The sequence below is a fragment of the Lupinus angustifolius genome, chromosome LG06 (assembly GCF_001865875.1).
Source record: "Lupinus angustifolius cultivar Tanjil chromosome LG06, LupAngTanjil_v1.0, whole genome shotgun sequence".
In the NCBI taxonomy this organism is placed as follows: domain Eukaryota; kingdom Viridiplantae; phylum Streptophyta; class Magnoliopsida; order Fabales; family Fabaceae; genus Lupinus; species Lupinus angustifolius.
In genome coordinates, this window is record NC_032014.1 from 25,833,785 (window position 1) to 25,842,051 (window position 8,267).

The following is an 8,267-nucleotide window of genomic DNA, read 5'->3' on the forward strand; positions in this document are numbered from 1 at the left end:
CCGGAACGATTGGCAAATCAAATCAGGTAGTGATCGAGAATGTGCTATATGTTGAAGGCCTGGAACACAATCTCTTGAGTATCAGCCAACTCTGTGTTAAAGGTAATCGTGTATCTTTTGATTCTTAATATTGTATAATTCGTGACAATATATCTAATAAAGTTAAGTTTGTCAGATATCATATAAATAATATGTATACGGTTAATCTGGAGGATGTCACAACTCTATTTTCAAAACTTTTTATATCTAAAAAGGATGACATTTGGCTTTGGTATAGGCGTGTCGCTCATATACATATAAAGCATCTAGATAAATTGTCTAAAAATAATTTGGTTGATGAGCTACCAAAACTTGATTTTAAAACTCAAGAAACTTGTGATACTTGTCAAAAACGTAAACAAGTTAAAAACTCTTTTGCTAAAAAGAATGTGATATCCACGACAAGACCCTTGGAGCTTCTCCATATGGACTTGTTTGGACCATCACATGTTATGAGTTTTGGTGGTAGTTTTTATGCTTTAGTAATTGTTGACGATTTCTCTAGATTCACATGGACACTATTTCTATCGTCCAAGAGCGATGCTTTCAAGTCTTTCAAAAACTTTTTCAAACAAATCCAAAATCAGTTTAACCATAAGATAGTATATATTTGATCCGATCATTGTGGCGAATTTGAAAACCATCAATTTGATAAATTTTGTGATAAATATGGTATTATGCATTAATTCTCATTCCCTCGTATCCCTCAACAAAATGGAGTTGTTGAGAGGAAGAATCGAGTCTTAGAGGAGCTTGCTATAACCATGTTGAACGAAAGCAAGGTTCCTAAATATTTTTGGGTTGATGCAGTGCATACAACTTGTTATGTGATTAGCCGTATACTCTTTAGGCCTACTTTTTCAAAAACTCCTTATGAACTTTTAAAAGGGCGAAAACCTAATATTGCACATTTTCATGCTTTAGGTTGTAAATGTTTTATATTAAATAATGGAAAGAGAGCCTTAAGTGAATTTGATTCAAAAGATGATGAAGGTATATTTTTAGGGTATTCATTGCATAGTAAAGTAAAGCTTATCGAGTCTTTAATAAATATTCAATACAAGTAGAAGAGTTTGTGTATGTCCATTTTGACGAATCTTCTCCAAAAGAGAAGAGGAAGGTATTTTCTGATGATGTTGCAGGTGATTTAGAAGAAGCATACTCTAAGGACATGGACCAGGACAAAGAAGAAAAAGCAAAGCAAATTTTCCAAGATGAGCATCAGGACCTGCCAATCACGTGGAAGACCAAGAAGGATCATCCACTCGACAAAGTGACAGGTGAAATAACTACGGGGGTGGTAACCCGTAGCTCTTTACATAACTTTTGTAACTTCATTTCTTTTGTATCTCAAATGGAGCCAAAGACCATCATTGAGGTCATTGAGGATGTGCATTAGGGTATAGTTATGTAAGAATAGCTAAACCAGTTCGAGCGTAATAATGTATGGGACTTGGTCTCTAAGCCTAAAGAACATCTAGTGATTGGTACTAGATGGGTCTTTCGTAATAAATTAGATGAATCTGACTTGATAATAAGAAATAAAGCACGCTTAGTGGCCAAAGGTTATAACTAGGAGGAAGGCATCGATTATGATGAGACCTACGCTCTTGTAGCCAGATTAAAGGCCATTAGGATGCTTTTATCCTTTGCATCGATTATGAACTTTAAGCTCTTTCAAATGGATGTCAAGAGCGCCTTCTTGAATGGCTACATTCAAGAGGAAGTATATGTAGATCAACCTCCCAGCTTTGAAAATTTTAAATATCTGAACCATGTATATAAGCTCAAAAATGCCCTTTATGGCCTGAAACAAGCTCCCAGAGCTTGGTATGGTAGAATGAGCTCTTTCCTCTTGGAAAAAGGGTTCATGAGGGTTATGATTGATATTACCCTCTTTATTCGTAGATTATATAATCATGTATTATTCAAATATATGTTGATGATATAATCTTCGGATCTACTAATGACATTCTTTGTAAAGAATTTTCTGAGATGATGCAAGGTGAATTTGAAATGTCGATGTTGGGTGAGCTGACCTTCTTTCTTGGGCTACAAATCCAACAAATGGAAAGTGTCATCTTCATTCATCAATCAAAATACTACAAGGAGTTATTGAAGAAGTTCGACATGGAAAATTGTAAAGAAGCTTCAACACCTATGGTGTCCCCTTGCTATCTAGACAAAGATGAAAAGGTAAAAGCAATTGAGGTAACCAAGTATCATGGGATTATCGGCTCATTATTATATTTAACTATGAGTCGCCCCGATATTATGTTTAGTGTTTGTATGTGTGTTAGATTTCAAGCTTTGCCTAAAGATTCACATTATACTACTGTTAAACGCATCATGAGATATTTAAAAGGAACAACTAATGTGGAATTATGGTATCCTAGGGATGCCTCATTATACTTGGTAGGGTATTCCGATTCCAATTTTGTGGGATGTAAGTTGGATCGGAAGAGCACTAGTGAGACTTGTCACTTACTAGGTAGTTCCTTAGTTGCACGACAAAGTAAAAAGCAAGTGTGTGTTGCTTTGTCCACCACCGAAGCGGAATACATTGTCGCTAGTGTGTGTTGCACTTAAATACTATGGATGAAGCAGCAACTTAAGGACTTTGGACTTAACCTAGAAAAGATTCCCATAAAATATGATAATACAAGTGTCATAAACCTATGCAAGAACCTCGTTTTGCATTCTAGAACCAAGCATATAGAAATTAGACATCATTTCTTGCATGACCATGTATGAAAATGCGATTGTGTGCTTGAATGTGTTGAAACTACCAAACAATTGGCTGGTATTTTCACCAAGCCCCTCTCACGAGATACTTTCTATGATCTTCGAAGAGAACTTGGAATCCTTGATGAAAATTATCTTGATTAAAATCGTCTAAAATTTTATTATGTGCTTTGCATGATTAATGTCTTATATGCTTCAAAGTGTATATTTGTTGTGAATGCATTATATTCCTATTATGACTCATGATCTTGTATGACAATCTGAAATTGTATATGTGTTTGAGATAAAAATTGTTTGATATATGTTTGAAATCTATGCATGCTTTAAAAACCCAAAAACCTCTGGATTCTACAAATATGATTCTAGTTAATCGATTAACTATAATTCTGAATCGATTGAAATGAGTTCCAGTAGCAAACATTTCATTTTTCACTAAATTTAATCGATTAAGATTCCATTTTAATCGATTACCTGAGCTCGTTGTTTTTTGAAAATCTAGAATTTTAACACTAATTAATCGATTAAATACAGCTCTTAATCGATTAACGGCAGCAGATAAATTAGAATCAGTAGCGTTTTTGCCATTTTTTCAAACCCTTTCTTCCCCATTTTCTCTCTAAATCTCAAAAGCAACAGCACCTCAATTCATCCCATCTTTTTCTCAAATTCCCCAAGAAACCCATTTCCCAATTCCAAACCCTAAGCTTTAGGTTCCCTCCATTATCCTTCTTCACCTCTCATAACTCACGGTTGTCAAAGTTTCAGGGAAGGAAACCAACCTACATATGGTTTAGCTCGCGCCCGCAAATGCCCGCAAAAATTTAAGTGGGCGAGGGCATGCTGGCATAGGTGAACGGAAAAAATTCATTGCCCTGCTCGTTTTAAAACGGGCTAACGGGCTTGCAAAGGCGGCTCGCGGGCATTGTTAAATAATTTAAAAAACTAAAAAAATTCATATAATAAATGAAATTAAATTAAATAAAGTAGTTAAAGATAAAAAATTAACAAAATTTTTGATATTTTATATGACGTTTAACAAATCACATTAGATTACAATTTTTTAGGAATTAAAAATCACATTACATCATAACTTATTTAAAATTTTCTTACTTTTTCCTTAAATTACGTTTATGGGCCGCATACCCAACGGAAATGCCCGCAAACTTAGCGGGCAAAACGGACCAGGCGAAACGGGCACATGGGCAAAATTTCTATGCCCTACCCGCAAAAAAGTGCGGGCTATGCGGGTGTGCCCGCGGGAAATGCCCGTTTTGCCATCTCTAATTTTGAGTTTCCGCAAGGTATGCAAGCTCAGGGAGCTGTGATGTTTTTGGAATTATCAGGTAATTTGTACCCCGCTTTGATTAGGGAATTTTATGCCAACTTTCGTTATAAGGATGGCAAATATTGATCTATGGTTTCGGGAAATCTATTTGAGATGGATAGTGATATTTTTATGAATGTGGGTGGCTTATCCACTATTGGTGTGAGCCTGGGTGATTGTGAATGGCTTAAGGATTTTGATGCTGCTGAGGTTTACAAATCATGTCTGAGAGGTCCCCATCTATTTATCCAGGGAGAACTAACTAAAGTTGGATCATTATCTGTAGAGAATAGATTGCTTCACTATCTACTTGCGTACATTCTAGTTCAGAGAAACAATAATCATGCACAACCAACTATTAATGATATGAAATTCATGTATGTTGTTAAGGAGAATATAATGATTAATTGGCCTGATGAGATCCTGAAGGTCATGTTCGGTATCAATGACAGAATATACCCAGAAGGGGGGGTTGAATAGGTGTCGCGATTCCCACTTACCTTTATTTGCACCAAAGCCTTATTCTAGAAATTTTCTCAATTAATCAATTAAAGCTATGACTTAATCGATTAAAGCTATGACTTAATCGATTAAAGATATGACTTAATTGATTAAGTCGCACAGAATTAGCAGTTGCTGACTGCTCAATTGCACAACCAATTATAGATTATACAGAAATGATATAGTAGATATATTTGAATACAAATGATCTTTATTTGGCACTAATACTATATCCAAAATATCAGCTACAATAGGCAATTGAAATTTACTAAAAACAGTAGAGAGATAAGGGAAAGAAACAACATGCAACAAGGTTTTTATACTGGTTCGTTTTTCGGTCCACTGCAAAACTACATCCAGTCCTCCCCTCTAATCTGGGAGATTTTCTTCACTAAAATTGAAACCAATGTGTCTTACATACACACTTTCAATTAGAAGACCTTGAACGCTTCCTTCTTGAGTTCCCAGAACCTCTACCTTGGTTTGATCTTACCCAATCGCCTAGGAAAACATTTACTACGATCTAGCCTCAGCCAAGAGTATGCTCTAAACTCAAGACCTCCAAGTCTTGGAGAAGACTATCTGATCTCTTTGGTGGTATGACACCAAGAGACGACTTTCCTTGTTACACAAACAACACAAAAAACAGAGTAATGTGAAACACTAAAATAGCTCAAATCTCACAATTACTATGAATATGCATAAGATCAAAATCACGAAGAACATGTAATTTCTACCCTTAAGAAATCTCTAAACATTAGTGAAAGAATCATGCAAGAACAATATAGGATGATGAACACACTTGATAATATGCAATGGATGACATGTTAATCCCTAAGCATAATACTATCTCACTCTAATCTCACATGCAATTCTCTCTGCCTATTTGATATACATTGAACATGAAAATATGCAACTTAGAAATTCTAATATGAATGTATGAATGTATTAAATCGTATTTGAAATTTGTTGAAAACACAGTTTATATAGAAAAGTTGTTTTTCACCCAGTTAATCGATTATGTTGCATGTTCATCGATTAACGGGCTGTTAGAGTGTAAATGAAATCTGTTTTTCAGTTATCTGTTGAAACTGTTAAAAATTGTTTTCACGTTAATCGATTAAAGCTTTACTTAATCGATTAACTGGCATATTTTTAGTTAAGATGTTAATTGGTAAACTACCTATATGTTATGCTTATCAACTATACATGTTTTAACGTTATGTTATGCCTAAAATGCATAAATAACATGTATGCGAACATATAATAAACTAGATGGCATATCTCATGCAAATGATATGATAGTTTTTAGACTTTGTGAGATTTGCATCTAGGTTTACCTAACCTAGACTCAATAACTAAGACACATCTAAGACTCTAGTCTAGACATGAAGCTTTGAATCTTTGGCATGTTGAGTTGTCTTTAAGCTTTCACTAAGTCCTTTGTCTTCATCAAAACATAGGCAAGCTTAAGTGCTCTCTTGACACATTGCACTTTCAATCTCCCCTTTTTTTATGATGACAGACTCAACACCAAATTTGTTTTGATGCATAGCTTGAAGATGATCACATAATCCATGGTTGTTTATTTCAAAGTTAAAGCGCATAGCTAGACAACGGAAGCTTGGTATTATTTACAATCTGCACACTTTAAACAACAAAACAACCTTTCTCGCCCTTTTGACATTATCAAAAAGATAAACTCAATAAAATTTTGGTCAAAAGTAAGACGAGATATGAAGTGAACTCAAACTATAATTAATCAATTAGTTTTGGGAATGTAATTAATTAACCAGATGATGAAAAAATTGAACAAGTGCACAAATTTATCAGCATTTAATCGATTAAAATAGCAGGTTAATCGATTAAACCAAAAGAATACAACAATATGAATGATTTAATGGCATGGATGGTTATACATGAACTAATCAAGCATGGAATGATCAAGCATTTACATTATAGCATTGAAACAGTAGGCTCAATCAAACATAAGATATGCGTATAACCAAACATGATCAAGAACCATTAAACATGCAATCATGCTATATTTGACATATATAAGCAAAATGAAACCACAATAGAAACGATTTAAGTTTCAAATGGCATGCATATCTAGTCATAAAGTTGCAGCAATAGTAGATAGTTAGAGTTACAATCTAGAAAGCAAAGAGAAAATATGTCTCTAAATTACAAACCAACATAAACCCTAAAAAATTAGCCATATAGAAGGACTAAACCTAGGGTAATCTAAGATCTAAGGCCTTCTAATCTAGGGATGCGGAGGATGATCTCTGTCATCTAGTACGGTCAGACTACTATCACCCCGGATGAGGAATCTCAGCTTCTCAAACTCTGCACAAAACCTCGCATTCTATGCCTCAGCAGTGTTTTGGACAAAGCTCCTCATAGCCTGATAGTGGTTATCGATGTAAGCAACCTGACGCTCCTTAAATTGTTCCAAATCAGTATGGTAGGAGTCCTTCAAATACTGAAAGTGTAAGTCCATCATGTGGTTCAGCCTTTGCTCTATGGCATCCAACTTTGCTAATCCAAAGGATGATTCTTGCTGCGCAGTTCCAGATGGCTCCCCCCGAGTCTCTACATTAGGCTGATCTATACCAGCCTGATCCTCATCATCAGATAGCTCCAAATCCACTATAGTAAAATCTTCATGGTATTGCCGAGTACTTCCATACTTGTAGATACCCATCTTGTGGATAAGGCTTTCACCAACAAGGTGATCTTTGTCAGAAGTCTCTGTGACGATGGTGTTAGATACGTCAATATGCAGATAGTCAATAATTCTCGATATGAAGATACTGTAGCGCAACAATTTGGATTGCGATGTAGAGACATTATACATGACCTTCATAATTTCTTTAGGCCAATTAACCATTATATTCTCCTTCACATCATACATAAATTTCAGATCATTAATAGTAAGTTGTGCGTGATTAGTGTTCCTCTGAATCCAAATGTATGCAATGAAATAGCGAAGCAATCTATTCTCTACTGATAAAGAACCAGCTTTAGTCAGTTCTCCCTGGACATACAGAAGGGGACCTCTCAAACATGATTTATATACCTCAGTAGCGTTGAAATCAGCAAGCCATTCACAATCACCTAGGCTAACACCAGTAGTGGATAAGCCACTCACATTCATAAAAATGCTACTATCCATCTCAAATAGATTTCTCGAGATCATAGACTAATATCTACTATCCTTATAATGGAAGTTAGCGTAAAATTCCCTAATCAAAGCGGGGTACACATTACCCGTTAATTCCAAAAACATTACAGCAACCTGAGCCTGCATACCTTGCGAAAATTCAAAATTTTGTTCCGCCATCCAGTTAAGATCAACATACCTTATATAGGTGGGTTTCCTTCCCAGAAATTTGGACAACCGGGTTTCCTGAAGTATGAGTGAGTAGTAGGGATCTCCACAGTCGTGCCTCACGTTCGGATTTGAAGATGAAGCATTAGGAGGCCTATGAGTGCGGTGAGCAGTTGTCTTGAACCTCTTCGAACGTCCTCTTTCCATTGTAGATTAAAAACCGTGAGCAATGAGAGGAGAAGGAGGATCGGGGAGGGTACCTAGAGCTTAGGATTTGGAATTGGGAATGGGATTTCTTGGGAAATAGAGGAACAGATTAGA